We start from the raw sequence: 20,824 nt of genomic DNA on the forward strand, positions 1-20,824 counted from the left end.
CAGTATGATAACTTGTCCCCATTCCCTGTCCCTCCAGACACTAGGTTACACAGTTTGGCTCCCAACGTCTTTGTGTGCCAAAAGGTAGGAGAACAAAACATTATGTAATGTCCACGGACTCATAACAACTGATATAAGCCAGTATCACTGACAGCCGTACATCAACAACAGTTCAACAAACATAATACTGTTGTACAAGAACATGTTAGAAACCTCTGGAGTGATAATTCAAAGAGAGATTCTCCCTCCACAGAAAGCAGAGTCCAGCGGGAGCTGCAGGTGGGAAAAAATGCAATAAACAATGAACAAAAAGTTCATTTCAAGTTCATTAACAACAATAAACAGGAATAGAAATAGAGTCCGGAGGTAGGATTATAGAAAATCCAATTTAGATATAATAAGATATGCTGATAAACAAGATATGCAACATGACCAGTACACAGAAGTGAGTCTTATGAAGTCGGTGAAAAAGTCAGATTGCAGTTCTTCACATGTATCTTCCTCTGGGATTAATGCCTATAGCCACTTCACCAAGGTGAGGTCCAGACTGCCACCCCGAGTCCTACAAATCAAGTTTATATAGTACTATTTTGTTTTCCTAATAACATTTTGAACAAAATATCATCGATGCGATCATGTTCACTGGCAATATTTTCTATTTCAGGACGTTCTTGTACTGCGGAACAGTGATAGCGAGGTGGTCAGGGTGGATGGTGACCATACAAAAAACAGGACTTTGATATCAAAGACCAGGGTTTTGATCATAAGGCCTTGTGTGTGATCAGGTTAAGGCAACAAAAACACTTTAAAGTTAAAGTTAGGGAAAGATTGTGGTTTCAGTTAAGAGCACAATCTTGCCCTTATGTTAGCCAAGTGCTATGAGTTGCTAAAACATATCAAGACATTAGTGTCTACAGCCACACCAGAGAATCTATGAGACTGTACATTGGCACAGCTAAATGCTAACGTAACATGCTCAAAATGACATTGCTGACATAATGATATTTAACTGGTTATAATTACAATGGTCACTAAGAGTTTTAGCATGCCAACATTTTCTAATTAGCTCCAATAACAAAGTATAGTTGAGGCTGATTGGAATGTTATTAGTTTTGAGGGCTTTTGGCTATAACCTTAATCAAGTGTTTTGAGTTGCCTGAACTAAACCATAAAAAATTTAATCATGCTTTAGTTGCCGTTAGAGGATATTGTGGGAAAACTAATGAAAAACATTTTGCTGATACATTTCAGCATGAACATTTTGTGACTTCGCAGATATGCTCAATAAAAATACCTCCTCATGATGCTAATAAAACATAACTGGGGTAGCAATACATGTTATTTGTTGGAAACATGGTGGCTATCTGACATGACAGGACTGTCTTTTTTTGTCTTTTTGGCTTAGTGCACATGGCAAAAGAGATATTTCTGCCAAGAATTAAACCTTAAACACTTTGTCAATGATTAAAGGTTAAACACTCACCCTGCACCTTGCAGTTCTACTCAAGTTGCTGAGTGCTTCTTTTTGACAGCACTCAGAAAAGAGACTTGACTTTGATGCAGAGTGTACAGACGTATAAGTAACCAGCCATGAATATGAGGGCATGGTGTAGAAATAGGTCTGTCTGCCTCCTCTACAACAGATTTCTCCCTGTACAAAGATAACTACTCTTTTATTTCTTTGGACATATTTTGATATGATGTCAAGTCCATGTTATCCATCAGTTATACATATAGAAGTAAACCACTTCACAGACAATATGGGTCGACGAATGTATATTGACAGTGCTCAAGGTTGGATATGTCAAGATATTGTGTGTTGAAAAAAAACTCTAAGATCTATTTAAACAGAAATAAATAGACAAATAGAAAATAAATAGACAAACAAATAGACACAAGGAGTCTAGTTCTAGTTTATACAATTATGTGGGTATAAGTATTAGCCCTCTGTTCCAGGAAATAGGTTTGGTCTTGGTTTGATGTTTGGCTGGTGGGGTGTAGATGTCTTTGAATCTGTTACCCATGACTCCCACTTGACTGTGGAAGAGGTGCCGCAGAGCAAAATATCTCTATGAAATCCAGATCAGAAGTCTGCAAACCAGACCTTCCAGGCTGTGGGAAGTGTTCTTATGCAACGCAAACCAGAGACAGTCTTTAACCAACAATAAATAGAATTATGTCCACAAACATCTTTGATCTGCAGCTCTACCAGCATGGTTAAAATAATCTAAATTACACTGTAAAAAAGATCCATTTCTAGTGAGATATTGAGCCTTCTGAACATTATTCTGCTCATAGTCACAGTCCTCTCGAGTTACATTCTTCTGAAAAGATAGTCCCTGTGAAAACAATTTACTGTGTGTTCTGTAGATCATCCAGAATAATTGAGACATTGTCTCTGGAAATGTTGCTGGAAATGTTGCTGTTCAAGTTTTTAAAGGTCCCGAAGGACCTGTTGTGTCAATCATCTTCTAACTGTAGATGATCGGCTCTTACATGAACAATGTGATAAAACTTTTGAATCCAAATGTGATGACATTTGTGAAGCTTTTTTGGCCATCAAACCACACCCACACTGTCCTGATGAAGCAGATCAGCTGAGTTTTTGTCTGTTAAAATCTTCATAAATAATACCTTAGGAAGTTTTTTGATTGTTGCATATTTAGTCATGAATATTTTGTTATCAAGAAAAACAAGTTTTCAGGGGCTTTAAACATAATTTTAATCAGCAACATTCTATTCACCTCCGTTGTATTGGGGTGGAGGCAGGAATCCTAAACCATCTGCATGGTCACATATCACAAAGTACATGTTCAAACGAATTTGGAAGCATGATAGTTCAAAGTTTCAGTGAGAAGAAATCCAGTTATGAGCACACTATTGTATAAAATATCATTGTATGCTGTAACATTATTAGAACGAATGGAGCCAAAACCATGAAAAACAGATACCCTAAAGCATGTGACAGTGGTGCTCCTTACAAAAAGTAATACTTTTGACCATGTAATGTAAGTGAAAACAGATTTTTTGGAACTTCTGTGACCCAACCCTTTAACAATGACATAGAGCAGACATCTTTTTGCAGTGTAATCCTCAATTGTGTGAAAATGGGGGCGCAGCTGCAGTGTACCAATCCTTTTGATTCAAGTCCATTTATTATTCACAGACTTTTTGACTTTTTTGTTCACAACGCTTGGTCCTCTGTTCTTTTTGTTTAGAAACTGTGTGCTGAATTGTCCATTAAACTAAATTACACCCTGGACTTTGTGGTGGAAACTTAAATAAGTCCCTGCTCAGGCATCACCTAGCTCTGAGCTTTGATGTCATTGTGTGCCTGAGACACAGACAGCTTACTAATAGAGGAGCTGAAGTAAGATACAGCTCTGGAGCGAGATAGACAGATATGCTCCCTCCCACTGGGAAACTTGTGGGGGGAATAAAATTAGTGTCGCAAAGAGAGTTTCCACCCTTTGCTCGCAGTGGGGATCTTGCCCATCCGTTGTAATGTCTCTCCTGCTGCACGAACCAGCACGCAGCTGCTGCTACCTCATTATTCCATCTGTCAGAGAGGAGGAGAAATAGAGAAATGGAAGAGAGAGAGAGAGAGAAAGAGGAGAGATGGGGCGGTGTTATCAGACTCAAGGATGAAGGGTCAATAAAAACAGATGGCGTTGAAAAGCCACTTCGAAAAGCCTGCTCTGATGCTTTGAGCAAACAATGCGAGATTCCATTTCAGAGAGCATAGAGGTCAGATTTACCTCCCATCCCCTCCCTGTCGCTGTCTTCTGTCTCCTCCCGCACCGTTTTCCAGTGTTTTTCCCATCCCTGTCCACTCAGAAACACACTCATCTTCCGTAACCCGTGTTGACAAAGCAGATACGTGACTACAACTGCCAAATGATAGCAGTCGTTTGCCTGCAAATCAGATTGATGAAACGATAAAAAACTTCTTTTTTTTCATCTCTCTGTACTGTGGTACAAATCGTTATAATGGCTGTTTGTTCAGCCAGGCTTGAAGCTTTAACAAGACTTTGTTTTTACCCTCTCCTCTATCTGCAGTACAAAGTGGATCCACAACAACTATTCATCATCCAGTCTGTCTGCTTAGAGTGGTGACATTACAATTTAAAAAGAGATAGTGTGTACCTGCGCTTGCACCTGTGTGCAAAAGAAAGCTGTGTTTGTTGCTTGCAACTCTAAATGACCATAGACTATTGCAACCAGTATCTTTTTAGAGTTTAAAGAGATTCAGTCCCCTTATGACGCCTATTTGCTTCATTTGTCTGAGTTATAGCTGTAGTGTAGCACTTGCCGGTATTTTATAGGTTATCAGTTCAGCATGCTAGCAGTCAGAGATCTGACACTCTGCTCCAAGAAGCATGAATATCAACAAGGTTTTCTTGCCAACAGCAGCAGTTTGTAGGAGCCACAGCAGCATGCCAGGAAGCCCACACACACTTCATCAGGGTAGTTTATAGCAGATCTGATACAGCAGAGCCGCTAGTGCTACTGCACTTTTGAAACCAGTTACACTGATGAAACAGAAATGTATTGGCAACGTGACATGAAATGACATAAACTACAGTAACAGGGGAGTATCAAGTTCTACAAACTGCGGTGCTGCAATGTAATCTGAGCCAGTCACAGTGCAGTGAAGACTAATGAAAGCATATTGCAATGTAACATGAAAAGAAAACATATTACAATACATGACATGGACTCAGCATAGTGGAAATTACCATGAAGACGCACATGTGGAAGCATCTCAGGCAATACAAAGATCCAAATTACAAATCATGAACGTATAAGCTTTTATGGACAGTTATAGCTTTAATATGCAAGTTAATTGTGATTAGTCTTCTGTTTTTGGTTTATCAGTGCAATCATCAAACTTTATTTGTATCACACCTTTTGCACAGGTTATTCAAGGGGCTTTATAGTGTAATATAGTAGCCATTTACTTAGAGCTAATGCTTTATATTAGAGACTACAACCACAAGACTAATGTGTGTGTTGTTCATTTATAAGACCTACATCCTAACTGACTAGGCCTCTTGGTTCAGAGTCAGTCCAGACTGACCTAATCAACAACCACTGGATATATTACCATGACATTTTGTACAGACATTCATGGTCCCCAGAGGATGAACCCTACTGACTTTGGTGATCCCCTGACTTTTCCTCTAGCGCCACTATAGGTTCACATTTGTAGTTTTAGTGAAAAGTCTTAACAACTATTAGATAGATTGCCATGAAATTTGGTTCAGACATTCATGGTCCTCGCAGGATGAATCGTAATAACTTTGGTGACCCCTTAACTTGGTGCCACCATCAGGTCAAAATTCAAGTTGAAATCTGCAAATACAATGACATTCCCATTCACCTCAGCTGTACTTTCTGTTTATTGCGAAAGTTAGCTTGGTCACTCACTAAAGATGATGAACATGGTAGACGTTATAGCATTGTCATCATGAGCATGTTAGCATGCTAACATTAATGTTCAGGTCACCACTAGATCTAAGTACAGCTTCACAGAGCTTCTAGCATGATTGTAGACTCTTAAGGCTTGATCCTACCAGGCTCATCTGCTTTGCGTTTCACGGCCAATCTAGTCAATGTTCTTGATCCCAAGACTTGACTAGATTTCAGAAGTGCCCCAGAACAGCTTGTATTTAAGTCATATTTAGTTAAATCATGACTTAAATACAACAATTTACAATGAACTGATTTATTATAATGCTATATATTCTTCCAGATGCATGGACACTACTCTTACCTACGTTTTTTTGTGCTATAAATGTGGTTGAGGAGTCTGTTAGCTCCAACATAAGTCAGTGTATACATTTGCATTAGGTCTGACAACTTCCTTATTAAGTCTCAACAGTGGCTCTCACCTTTACGTCCCTCTCTCCTCCCCCCTGTCCCTCCACCTTCTTTCTAATAACCTCAGCGTGCTGCAGGGTTCTGGTAATTCATCTGAGCTCCCGGTCACAGCCAACACAAAACAAACAGCCAGACTAAATACCACTTCACTGACTCCCACTTGCTCTTCTCTCCCCTTTGTCTGGCTGTCTCATAGTCAGGCCAGCAGCTGTGCTCTGGCCATGTGGGAGGCTTTTGTCTGACTGTTACAGAGCAAAGAGAGCTGCAGCTGGATGAGACCTGATCGAACACAGTGGAGCTTTTAATAAAGTGGTCGAGGTCCGTGCACATGTGCTGTATTTTCCATGCAACTATGAGTAGGATGTGTGTGTGTGTGTGTGTGTGTGTATGTGCACAGGTGTACTTTCTCTAAGCCTGTTATGCTGAAGTTAGACTCTCTGTGGAGCAAAATGGAAAGTTTAAGTACGGCCTCAATAATGCAAAGCAAACTTTATTTATACAGTACGTTTCATTCCAGGGGAGATTTAATGTGCTTCACATAAAAAGCTTATGTAAATACAGTATATATACGATACATAAACACATGCAGCATACACTCATACACGTGTATAGACACCATAGAAACTAACAACCAGAACAATCCAATCCATTTTGAACAAAAGAAAAGAAAACTAATCAAATTCACAGAAGAACAGGAAAGTTTTCAGTCTGCTCTTGAACAATGTTAATATTGGAGCACATATAATACAATCTAGCAAGGTCTTCCAGCAGCTGGGACCACAAAAACCAAAAGCTGCTTCATCAACTTTTGATTTAACTCTGGAAACAACCAGAAATCTTGAGTCAGAAGAGTTCTGACATGTTCATATTAAATACGAAGGCCAGAGAGGTACTGTGGAGCAAGGCTGTTATAGACAAGGAGTAACATATTGTAATCAATTCCTAAACTGCGGGCCAACGCCGAGATCAGAGAACAGGTGTGATTGAATTTGTTCTTTCTTGTTAGGATTCTGGCAGCAGCATTTTGGATTAGCTTTAATCTGCCCAAAGTCTTCTCAGGTAGACCAGTGAGGAGAGCGACGCAACAGTCCAACCGACAAGAAATAAAATAAGTCTGTGTCTGTCTGAGAAAGAAGCCTCTTACTCTGAGGCGGGTTTATGATGTTGGCAACATGGCTCTGGAATGTTTTATCTGATGCAATGACACAAAAGATTTGTGTGGATATAATTCTTCCCAGCAACCAAACTCACAAATCTTGGGGTTGCATTGAAATGAGTTGATTTCGCCATAAAATGTCTCCTTTTGAAATGCTAGCATGTCTTCGGTCTATAGCCACGCTAACATCTGCAATCATTAAGATACAGCAAGATCAACAAGGAACCAGAAATGTTTGAAGAAAGTTTTATACCAGTCTGTCAAGGGAATGTAGAAATATGTCACTGCATACTGAAAACCTTGACCTGCTGGTGGCGCTAGATGAAAAGTCAAGATGTCACCATTGGGATTCATCCTCTGCAGACCATGAACGTCTTCACAAATGTCATAGCTATCAATCCAATTACCCACTGCAACGCTGCAGAGATATTTCACTCTGCCTGACATTGTCATCCTTACATCTCTGTCTGTAATATGCTTTAAAAAACTGGTATACTTCTCATGGGAAAAGGGAGCGGATTTTGGTGCAAATTCCCTGGAAGTACTGGAATCTCAATTCCCAAGAACCCAAGTGTGCAAATCCCGTACTTAAGGAAAAAGGATGATTTGTGGCTGGAAATACATGTGATTCCTCCTGGCGTAGAAGCTCATATTTTGATCTGAACAGGTGTGTTTGACATGTGTTTCTGCTTGTGTGGCTCACGTAGCTGTTACTTCATCACCGCTCAGTTTGGAAAGTGTAAGGTATTTTTCTTTGCAGAGGTAGACTGTTGGAATGGAGTCAATGAGAGAAGAGTGCAGCAAGAATAATGGTGGTATTATTCATGCTGCTCTTGCACTTGAAGGAGCTCTATTTTTAAGATGCATCATAAGGATGAAGGGTGGAACACTTCTTATTATGTCTTTACATTCACAGGTCACATCTCCTAACAGGTGCCAGCTTCTCAATAGAAGATGTCTCATAGTTTTTGTATTAAAAGCAACGGTTTTCTAAAAGCCCGGTCAGTTCCAGCCCTACTCCAAGGGGACTTAGCTTCTTCCCTCCTGCTGTGGTGCTCTGAAATCTCCAGCCTCTGTTATTTTTTATATCTCTCAGCCACTTTTTCAGTCTCTTTGGTCTCTCACCCATCCTTTCCTGATGGATCTGCCTGTTAATGTGAGCCATTTGCGGTCGGAAATGAAATATCCTGTCCTCCTTGTCACCGCCCATCCGGATCTCCCTGTAATTAGAGCGCTTTTGTAAAGCAGCCGTCTTTAAATTGTATCATGTAAGTGTATTAGGTAAAGATCAAAACGGTAACCCTACCGATAGGGTGTAGATTAATGCCGGGCTTGCTGTAATTATCAATGTCACTGGAAGGAAATGTGAGAAAGGTGAAAATAGCTCCGTTAAAATCCTTCAATATGCTGTTGATTTCAAGTGAAGGGAGAAAATGTCAAACATTTGCAAGAATTTTCTGAAACTGTGTCTTCGTTGGCACTCAAGCAGGTTTTGGTCTTGCTTCAAGAAGTGAAGCCCAGTAAATCAGAAAATGCTGTTAAATCTCTTCTTCCTCCAATTTTGGTGGTCGTACAACAAAATAATACATCACAGTCAAATGTGGTCAGAAGTGGAACTTTACTAGCTGCTCTTAGCTGTTTAAATCATATGTTGTCCCTTCCTTCTCTCCATCATTACCTATCCTGTTTCTCTATAGTTCAATACTTGAGCAAACTGTTACTTATTCACACATCCAGCAGACAAAGAGCAACATTAGTATTTCATTTGAAGCCGTGTTTCTGGCCTGACAAATGTAAGTTGAAATATGTACTCTCCTTTTTAGCTCTGGTTTTGGAGAAATCTGTCTCTTTAGCTGCTAAATACTCCACTATGTTCACCAGCTAGTTCCCCTTTCAACAGAAGAAGAGCAAAGGCAGATTTCCATATAAGAGGAATTTCATTAGTGTCCAGGGAGAGATTAAAAAGATATGTCAAAAGTGGTGCGATAAAATCTGCTGCCAACTTTAAAAAGTAAGCTTCCAAGTTATCAGGTCCTGCTGATAACTGAGAAATTGTTGTTTTTTTTCTTTTGCAAGTTTTATTATTGTTTTATCTTTATGAAGTTATTGAATATATAGTTTTTGGTCAGTAACGGAGTGGCTGGATGAGTGAGCTTGAATTTTTCAATTCTGTCTACCACTCTGGTTGCAACCCTTGAATATCTTTTTATTCTTGTGTGTGATTGTTTTACAAAAAAAATAACCCTTTGGAGTCAAATATTAAAAGGATTTGAAATGAAAGTAAGCTAAGATAACACTTTTTTTTCCAACTGGGATGTCAAATCTTTGATGCTAAGTGTTTTTTATCTTAGAACCACACACGCTCTTATAATTCCAAACTCAAGATGTGCTGAAGGTTTTTCGCGCTGGAATAGCAGATATCCAGAGTGACACTTTAAAGAAGTTTCAATATATTACCTGACTTGAATGTCTGTTTCTTCTCTGCATGTTAAATCTACTGCACCGGTATATAAACCTGTCAGTCTTACTCGCCTTTTCCTCTTGCTAGTTCACAAATCCCATTCCAGGTTTCAGCCTGTTCAGGACATTAGAATTCAAGACTGTATAAGGTGAGGTGAAAAGTATGTGGAACGTTTTCCAGAAGTTGGAAAAATGGTGAAGTGAGTTTTACATTCCCCCATACGCTTCTTAATTTCAGTAAAATGTCAGTAAAAAGCCTCTCAAGGAAAAAACAGAGCACTTTGACACAATATGAGCTTTAAAGTTGCAAACAATCCCCGTAACTGAAAATCTTTATAACAGGAATAGAAACGATGCATGTTGATAAGCTATTTGACAACAGGAAAAAAAAAAACATCTTCATCTTTCTATTTTCAGCACATTCATTGCACCGCCCTTCTGCTATTGGTTAACTCCAGCCATCGCGTGTGCTATCTTTGCTTTGTTCGGTGTGTTTTCAATCAGTTTCCTAAAAACAGAGATCATTTTAAAGGCTGTTAAAGCCTATTATAATTGGTGGGGTCCTACATAACACACTATTATCTGCATCAAGTTAAAACAAAGCTGGTTTCATGAGAAGCTTTTGTATTTGTTTAACACGAAAGTTCAATCTTGACCATGGAAATAGGAGCTTCACAAAAATAATCTTAACACAATTTTCCCTTAATCATATTTTTTCATCAATGAACAGAGTTTGGAAACTATTCATTGATGACATGTGGTTGGTGCGCTATATTTAGAATATTTTCACCTCTTTACCTTGCCGTCAGACAGCCTTTTTCCTTTGGCACTACATTTTCTCAACCACACAACTTCCGTATTCCTACACATGCCGTAGCAGCCCTTTCTGACTCAAACAGCTGATCTGCGGTGCGCAGCATGTGTAGAAATACTGGAGTTCTGCCTTATTCTAAATATAGCATACACTTAAACTCATATCAGTTTTTTTCGGTGGCTAAAATACGTTGAGCTGCTGGCCCCGTCCTCAGCAGTACATTGCTTAGCTTCAGTGCTGCTACTCCTGTCTGCTTCTCCAGACTGGGAGCATGCTGACCCAAATCTACTGCAGGTAATACACTGACTGTGGATAACCACCTCATACAACCCCACTTCAAAAGATCCAAACTATCCCTTTAACAGACCTATAAAATAAAGTGTGCCTTAAACTTTTAAAATCTTTAGCCAGCAGTGGTGCAAAGTACTGCCTGCTGGGCTTCAGACTTCCTTGGTCTCAGGGTAACTTGGATCAATTTTGGTTCAGTTCATTTCCTTTTTTTTTTCATCTTCATTACTTGTGTTGTGCTTTCCGGTGATGACAGTGATAAAAAACTAAACTGAATAGAAAGGGAGACAAAGAATGACTGCATGAACATGTGAAAAATGAGTCAGAAAATAAGTTTAAAAAAAAGAAAGGAGGAAAGAAGAGAAAAGTGAGATGACAGTAAAATGACTGTAGAGTGGAGTCACTTGCCAGCCTTCGCTCCGTAGTCCACAATTCCTCTTGTATTTCAACTGCCTACAGCAGAAAAATTCACATCAGACAAAATCCCCTCATACTGCTGAGAAATCTCTTTTTCCTTATTAAAAACCAACTTCCTGTCAAATTTCCCAAAACACTGTCAGCCAGCCCAATTAAATACTCCATATCTGTTCAAATCAATTATCTCCACCACGCAAGTGCCCTGCAACACTGTTGTGAAATGATTGAGCTAATGGGTTTTTGTTCCCACGCAGACGGTATCAAACCTCTCCGCAGCAATTAAGATCATTATCCACCCTCGTGTTTTTGTTTAAGCCCATTCCAGGTCCATTTTGCTAACTTGCAGGTTCAGCTGTGATTGAATTTGAAGCTACAAGCACATTGTGTACTTTCAATCTTGTTAAAACGCATCAGATGACCATAAATGCACTTTGGTTACTGAGAGCTGTGGTCATTTCACCTTGAGAGCTCTGTATAGCCTGGATAATTGACCTTGCGGTTAGTAGCTACAAGTGGTTAAGATATAGTTGAGGTTACTGTGAGAATACTTGCTGACTGGCAGCTTCAGATAAACCAGATGCTGCAACTTTATTGTTTGTTAAAAACCATGAATATGCAATAAAGGTGCATACACCTGCTTACTGCTTCTTTTCGCTGCCAACTCTGTAAGAAAAGCTGTTTACTCAAGACATCTGCTACATCACGACATCTATAAGAGCAACGATGCAATGAAGAAAAGAATGATAAATGATAATGGACATACTGCGCAAATATGTATCATTCATAGGACTGGGAACAGGGAGTACATGTGCTGTTTTACTGTTTCTTTTCCTCCTGTTGCTCAGTGTTCTTTTCTGTGGATTCTGGACAATAACGCTAATGTGGTTTTATGTATTTTTGATACTGCTATCTGTCTTCAGAGAAAAACCATAATTCTCTCTGATAAATCTCTATCACAGATGTCATGTAATACCCACATACCCACCTTCTCTAGTGATCAGGAAGAGTGCAGTAGTCTGCAGTTTTCTCTCACTGTACAGAGATGATTTTCATTTTTATAGGTTTTTTTTGTCTAAAGAACAGAATAACAGATTTCTTTACTGCAAAAAGTAGATGCAGCGTTTAGTTTCTGTTTAAAAAAGTTCTCTATTAGCATTTTCCTGACAAGCAAACCTCTTGTGGTTGTTCCTCTAAACCAACCCCGTCTCTGCATTTCTTCACTAAGAATTTGTTTTAGTTACATTTTGAATGGAAACATAATTTCTTCCGGGATTATGTTCAATCTCAATGTTTCTGTGCTGTACTTTGTGTACTGCAGAGAAGCATTATAGCGGTGGTCGGGCTCGTAAACACAGAATGTTGACATTGGAGACCGAGCTTTGCATCCTGAGTCCTGCTTGTGGTTAAAATTTGGCAACCAAAGCATTAGAGAAAGACTGTTGGTAGTTTCTGTTGTCAGGAAACCCTGGAGGCACTACAAATTCACACTACATCTGCCTTTTGATCTGAAAAACACTGTAATCATAAAAACTGTTAATAGGTTTTCAATGAAAGTAATTGTTGTTGTTTTTTTTAATTAGGAGGTACTGTCACGTATACAGTTAATAATGAACATTTCAGCAAAATGTTCACTGAAACGTATTTGTTTTCCTTCAATATCCTCACTGTATGCTCACAGCAACTAAAGCATAATTAAACTTTGTTATGGTTACTGAATGTTTTGACACTCAAAGCACTTTGATCATGGTCTTGGTGTAATATTAAAAAATTCCATAGTGACATGAAGCTTGAGACTGTACGTTTTTTTTTTTTTTATTAACCTTTATTAACTGACTTCTAACAAGTATTTTTAGCTGCGAAAATAAACCCTAATCATAGACTAATATTAATAGATTGGTTATGTGAATGGTCATATGTATCATTTTGGAAGGCAATGACTTTTTTTTTTTTATCATTAAGGTACAAGGACTTGTTATAATGAGTCAAAGCCACAGGTTGGGTTACTTGTAACACTGTGTTGACTGAGTTATCACATCATCTCTCTGGCTCTCTCTCCTATTAGTGTGCATGTGTGTGTGTGTGTGTGTGTGTGTGTGTGTGTCTGTCCAGCAGCAGGGATATGTATGCCAGTCAGAGCGGTGCTCCCTGTCACTGGTGATAAGTGGTAATTGAATTTTGCCAGGCGGAGCTGACAGGATGTGTGTTGCATGAGAGGTTCTTGGCTGCATAATACTTTTAATTGTGTCAGTCAGGGGCAGCATGGAAGTCCATCTACTGAAGGCTGCCGTTTCAATCTTTGTCTCTCCACTGTCTCTCAGTCTCTCAGTCTTTGTGCCTTGAGTCCCTTTTATTTACTTCACTGCCATTAATCAATAACTGTATCCCTAAAGCAGCATGCAAACCTTTAAAGCTGCACTGATTATTATTTTTATATAAATAATAGACCAAATGACTATGTCAATGTGAAACATGTTGCTTGTAGTGATGAACTCAGAGAATTATCAAATGACTGTGCGGTTACCCACAGCTCAGGAGTTGGTGGAGACCAGGGATGCACCGATGCAGCTTCTGCAGTCCCGATGCTGACACTGATACCTGGGCTTTGAGTATTGACCGATACCGAGTGCTGATCCAACACCAGTGTTTGATTAATAAGCTGTATGCCTCATTGTGTGGAAGAGACTGGGATCATTCTTTTATGTGTAAGGCAACATCAGGCTTTAGTTACACACTGCTTTCCTAACTTTTTAAAACAAAACATAAACAATATATACATAGATATAAATTTACTGAATTTTTATTTATTAAAATAATGATATCCGATACCAGATCAGCCCATTATCACCAATACCAGATCCAGCTATTTGAGTCAGTATCGGGCCAATATATGATATCAGTATCAGTATTGGTGCATCTCTGGTGGAGACCAAATCAGAGCTAAAAGAAGAATGAATGTTGGACTTAAATTCATCAGATGGCCAGAAACAGAACACCAACTGAATGCCGATGTTGCTTCATGTCACCTGGATGCGACTGTCAGCGTTTTCCATAACGACGTTACAAGCTGATGCTCAGATGCTTATTCTGCTGCCCCCAAGTGGCCAAAATCAATCAATCAGTGCAGCTTTAAACAAATAAAACCAACAAAGCTAGTTCATGCATGATGCTTCTTTTTTAGTTCAATCAGTTTTAATGAATTCAATTTAATTTAATTTTTATCTATTAATTAATTGTTTCATATCTTATTTTATTAATTTTATTAATTATTATTGAATTATTTAAATGGCTTTTTTTCTGTTTTTCTACTCATTGTTCTTGTTCATTTATATATTTATTTTTTAATTTCTTATATTTTTTAAATTTGAAAACATGTACAATATATAAGTGAAAATTACAATAATGTTACAAAATTGTGAACATTTGGAAAAACAAGAAAATAAACCATGTTTGTGCCTGCCCATAAAAATATACTATTACTACTGCATGCTATAACTAAATCAGTATAGTATAATATAAATTATATATAATTTACTATACAACACATATGTAATATATGATATACATACAGTAAGAACAAATGAGATGAGCTGGAGGTGAAGATTTCGTGATTTAGCGATATGGTGTTCATCTCTTCAATCTTTTCCCGTCTCTGCTTGTTTTCTGTCTTTGTCTATTTTCATCTTGTCTTGATAACATCTCTCCACATCTGTCTGTTTCAAGTTTTCCTTGTTCTTCTGCTGCACCTCTCACAGTAGTCCTGCAATGAGGTGGGTGTCTTCTGTGTCTGCTAGGCTGCAAGATTAAAGCAGTTCTCTCTCTCTATCTCTCACTCTGTGTCTGTGAGGGTCACTCGCCCCTATGTCTGGATGCACTCTGAAGTGTTTGTGACAGTGGCAGGTTGTGATGGTTAGCTGATTAGCCTCGACAGTGCAGCCACTGACAAATTGGCATGGATTAGAGTCAGTGCCAAAATCTGGTCTGGCTCCTGCATACTTTCTCTCTCTCTCTCTCACACACACACACACACTCACACACACCCGTCTGCTACCACTCCCATGTTTACATTGGATGCTGCATGACAAGTTTGACACGTACGCTTTTGTGTTTTTGTCCTTTTTTAACAGGTTTTATGTGGATGTTTTTTCTCCATCTGTCCACCTGTATATGAACCTTAGCTGGGTCTACAGAGTATAATTCAATTGATTATCAGTAATTGATTACCACTCATTATCAGAATAATAGCATTATCTTAAAAGGATAAAAATGAGATTGAAGTTTGAAGTAAATATTCTCAGATGAAATCATAAGGTTTCTAAGTAAAGCAGGTAGAAATCTAATACGATTCTATTAACCACAGTTGTACAAGTGTCCTGCTTTGATTCATCTGTAAGCTTAAACCACTCAGGCTGACATAATACGTGTCCCACAGAGATAATCACAAAAAACTTTAATGTTTTAATTTTGGAGAGGAAACAGAAATTGGAAATGAGATGCCCTCTTTCAATCTTATCTCAGCTCTTGCAGTGTTCCTGAAAGATTGTGGTAATGAAAAAACAGGCAGTGGAATCATTTCTTGTTACTGTATTACTTGTGCTGATGAGTTTGTGGAGTTGTTTTCAATGTCTTTGGAATTGATTGAGAGTGAATGATCCCTGAGTAGTTTGCTGGTTTGCAATGTCGCCTGGCTGAGACTATTCTGTGAGGAGTTTGCATGAGTGTTAATGCAGGAGTGGTGATAGACAGGCTTCCTGTCCTGGGTCTACCTCGCCTCTCACTTAAAGCATACTTAAAGAGGCTTTAACCCTACATGACCTTGGAGAGGATATGCAGCTCAGAAAATAAATAAATGAATGGGAGGGATGAATGAGTCCAAGATGACAAGCAAAACTGATATAAACATATGTTTCTTCTTAAACATGCGTGATGCAAGCATGTAAGTCACATATAATTCTGAATGGGTGGAAAGTGTACAAGAAATTTGCAAAGCCAGGTGGAATTTTTCTCCAGAAGAGAGTAAATCAGGTCAATGTCAATTATGAATCCATATCTTACAAACAATAAAACAATATATTTGAACCTTTTGTTTGAATACATCATTTCCTTTCTGCTCATGTGCTTACAGCAGTGCCATAGAGTCCAGTTTTCTAGTGTGGAAACAATGAATGACTTCAGAATTGTTGAATGACTTCATGGTTGACTGGCATCAAACAATATGTGCTTCAAGTATTCCAAAAAATAATAGATATATTCTGTTGGGACTGTTGCTTAATTTAAAATGGTAATACATGCAAATATTGTGTACAGCATGCAACGCATGTTCATCTGGTTTTTGCTTGAACATGATATTCATTACTTTCAAAGTTTAGAGCAATTAAAAGTTTAGTTTATTTCCACGTCATGAGGATTAATTTCCATACAATGAAACTGATTTATTCCACATAACGAGGAATAGTCTAGCCAGTGTTCAGTTTGCCAAGATTCACTGTCCATCAGGTCCAAGCCTGACCAACAGGAGCTCCACTGCGAGATCACCTCACAAGCATGGCTTCAAGAGGGTCTGGGATTTCTTATTCCAGTAATGGTCTTTGAACCTTTGTTTCTCTGGCCCCTTTAGAATTTATGTATCTTGGGGTCTTGTTCACGTGTCAGGGTAAGATTGAGTGTATGATAGACAGCTGTCAAGGTAGAGAGGGAGTTGAGCTTCTTGATTTACCACTGAATCCATCTTATTTCATTTATAGGTGCTTTGGGGAGTGACCTAAATCATAAAGCAAAGGCCATATGAGCAAGACAAACAACTCAAGTCTGTTGCTGCTGTCATGTGAGATACTCAATTCACTGCAGTATACTGTATGGGAGGGTGGTGGCTATAGCTCTGATTTAAGGGTTGGGGGTTTGAGCACAAGTTCCTCCTGTCAGCAAGCATCTTTGAGCAAGATACTGGGACCAGTGCAAATGAAATGTAACTTGCTTTGGACAAAAGGGTTTGTCAAATAAGTATAATATGATGGAAGTAATTATTGTCACTGCCCAATCCCTACTTTGTTGGACCTAGTGGACTAATAGTGTCAGAATATATGCCAAATATCAATGCTGTACCACCAATTCCACATGATTTTTCTGACTCAAATAAGATGTGGATATCAAAATAAGTTTTCTGGGCAGGAGGTCTGAGCTCACAGCGTGAAGAGCTGAGATATTCAGATGGAGTTCAGTATAGAACCTTTATTCCTCTGAATAGAACATAGAGAGAGTGATAGAGGTGGTTTGTGCATCTGGTCAGGATGCCTTCTGGGCATGCACAGGAAAGGAGTACATCCCAGGGCAGATCTATAACACACTGTACGAATTATATATATCCCATCTGGCCTCGTAAAAGACTGGAGACCAGCTGGAGGGGCCGGAGATATCATGCATGAACATGCAGCAAAGCATCATAATGCATGTGGAGACACATGGTTTAGAGGTTCCTAGAAACTTGTTGACATTGCTTTCTCTCATGTATAAAGAGTACTACAACAATGGTTCTCAAATGTTTTTGAGTACTGAACCTCTTGTGATGAGCTAGCAGGCGTCTTGGAGGGAAAGTACTGGCATCCTCGGGTACACATTTGTGACTCCATCATGAAAAGTAGACAAAGCCCCATTCAAGTCTTTTAGTCTGTTGAATATATTTGGAATATAAACTAAGCCAGGCCAGCCAGTTGTGGTTCAATTTTGCTTTCAGAATATGGAAGCGCTCAGAGAACAAAGAGTACTTTTCCCTGGAAACTTCCCTCATTGAGAAGCAATTTAAACTACTTAGGACTAAATTATTGCTTATAATGTGAAAGCAAAAGAGAAACCGGCATGTTTGAATCCCCAAAAAAGGCTGTATCAAAGGTACAGGCTGCTTGAAGATTCCCTACTTGTGAAACAAGATTGTCCTCCTGAGAAAAACGTCGGAATCAGCTGTTTCAGCAAGTGCCCCAAAACGACATATGTTAATGTACAAATGACAAAGCCCTCTAGTGGTGGAAGCAATCATGAAGGGAGCCTTAGGGATGGTAGTAATTATGAAGGGAGCAAAGGCGGAAAAAAGGTGATGTTATTATAGAGCAACAAAGTCTGTGCAGGGAAGAGGTCAGAAAAGTCAACAAACCATCAAACTTAGGAGATTGCTGTTCATTTTCACTTTCCAATTGCAAGTCAATATTGCCCACGGTCTTACTCTAACCTTAACCACATTGTCATTATTGTAACATGATAATGAAGGTCCTCAGACCACAATGAAGTAGTAATTAACCCAAACCATGATGGTTTTTGTGCCTAAACCTAACCAAATATTAACCTAACAAACATTAAAACATGTTTCTTTTTCAACAGTGATTTGTAACGATTTTAAAAGGTACAGGCAAATGATGTCATCCTGCCGCTAGGGGCATCAGATCAGAAAATGCTTCTATCTGTTGTTCTGGAGTGCATGGACCGATAATGTGTTTCATAGTTGAATTTGGAAGACTTGAACATGAACATTGGAATATGTGACAGAACAGGAACATGCTATTTCAGCCACAGTGTTCTCATGAACATCTGACGAAACAGATGCACTTCAATTTTAATCAGGCCACATCGGCCACATTTTGGCTTATGCAAATATTACAGTAAGCTCAGTGCTAGGCTGGCCTAACAGTTGCCTGCCTGTTATATTAGCATATGTTAGAAAAAATAAATCAATCAAACAAAATAAATATTCCACACACATATTTATATCAGAAGTCTTCCTCAGACTCTTGCAATACCAACATGGACCACTAGAAGTCCACGAATAGAAGTTCTGTATTACAACATGTGTCCCCACTAAGGAAAATGCTCATACCAATTTACATCACAATTAGCTTCACATAATTACCTGTCCACCAGGTTATCATTTATCAACACCAGTCAGTGTGATTGCAAAGAGGTTAGTCTATCTAGGAGTTAGTTATAGGAGAGATTTTCACCCTGCTTTAATGAAATAACTAATTTCATCTGAAGTCAGATATTGACATACAATCAGATATTTCATCTGTGAACGAATATAACGCAGATTGTCAATTTCAGTTCATATTACTTGTTGTTTCTTACTCTGGCATACATAAGTATAATATTGTTTCCAAATGCCAGAATAGAGTTGTCATGGAGATGAATGCTCCCAGTGCCAGAGAGAGTGTGACAGTGGTGTGTGTGTGTGTGGGCGGTTGACACTTGACTGGCAGCAGTCAGTAGCAGAAGGGAAGTCTTTCAGGTGCAGACCTTCATCGTGAACCCCTTCCTCTCACACACACTCTCACTCACACACACACCAGCTTCAGGCAGGGAGGTACATGTTTTTTCAACTTATGTAATTAAGTCTAGAATAATTGCTCAGAGGTTCCTCTCTTCCTCTCCTCCCTCTCACTCTCCTCTTCTTTACTTGAAAGAAGAATGTAATTAAAAAAAGAGAGAGAGCTTTCCCGACATTTGATGATTGTTTCCATCCTTTAATGGAGAGCTTAGACCCGACGTCTATCATCGACAGCTAGAGAGGGGATACGGAGGGAGACTCGGAGAGAGCAAGGGGAGATATCGGGAGAGCAATGAAGATAGAGAGATCCATCAATGAGAGGAGGAGCGATCAGAGAAAGACAGGGGAGAGCTGAGGCAAACAGAACATCAAGCTGACAGAGAAAAGGTAAAGAAGTGGAGAAACAAATCAAGGAGAGGAAGAGGAGGGGAGACGGTGAAGGAGAAAGTGATACATTCTGCTTTCACAAATCACAATGGCAAAGACATTTGTTGCCCATTGTGGTACCACTTTCAAATAAGGCACCATTAACATAATGTTTATAAGTTGTAACTAATGGCTTTATTTATGGTTAATAAATCCTTTACTAAAGTCATTTGGGGAGACGACTTTCTTACTTAGACTGACTGCAGTTAAAAGGTTTAGCACATCATTTATAAGACAAAAGTAAATAACTAAGGTAAGGATTAAGGTAAGTAAGGATTTTTGCTCTTATTAATGGCTTATAACTGATCTATAAAGCATAATTTTTATTTATTTACCATTAAAGCCGTTACTTACATATTATGAACTCCATATAAAGGATGGGCCTTTTAAGAAAGCAGTAAACTCATGATGAAATCTTGTCATACCAAATTTTTAATCGGTTTGTGGCTCGGGGTCATGTGTAAAAGTTGACCCCCTTTTACAGTATGTGTGTGTGTGTGTATCAGTGCGCTCGCCGGGAATTACGTTTTTCCTCTGAACGTGAGCCAAGATGTGGGATTTGCCAGAGCTGAGCGTGTTTGCCAGTCACCTCCACTGTAGTACAAATGCAGCAGCTGGGGAGGAGGCTAATATGTATAATGCACGAAGACGCCTCCAGCTAATGCATTTGCACTGTAGCCAAACTGGGCGAAAACCTGTCAGACCTCTCATCTCCCTGTATCCGACACCTCGCAGGACAACGTGTCGCCCGTGTTTGCTTCCCTCACTCTCCATTTCAACCCAACATGTATCGTTTCTCACCTTGCCTTCAGAGAGGTGTGTATCTGTGTGTGTGAGAGACAGGCGACAACTGCGGTGGTGCAGTGGTTTAGGTGTCTGTAAAGTCTTTAAATCTTGATTTTACCGAACAAGTTGAAAAAAATATAACAGCATGTGGAGATAATTTCTCTTGTTTCCACTGCGAATCAACTTGTTTGAAGGATTAACTTAATCCAGTGACATTTTGTTGATACTGGCCGTGGTCTGTCGGATTGAAGATATCGACAGAAATAAGACAGCACAGACAGTTTTTTTA

General features: G+C 39.0%; 1 protein-coding gene across 11 annotated transcripts in view; it reads left to right on the forward strand.

Moving 5' to 3' along the window:
• Positions 1–20,824, forward strand: part of sorcs2 (sortilin-related VPS10 domain containing receptor 2) — a 347,239-nt gene that overhangs the window by 233,283 nt on the left and 93,132 nt on the right. The gene's annotated exons all lie outside the window — the stretch shown is intronic.

Source organism: Thunnus albacares, chromosome 22, assembly GCF_914725855.1.
Source record: "Thunnus albacares chromosome 22, fThuAlb1.1, whole genome shotgun sequence".
NCBI classification, from domain to species: Eukaryota; Metazoa; Chordata; class Actinopteri; order Scombriformes; family Scombridae; genus Thunnus; species Thunnus albacares.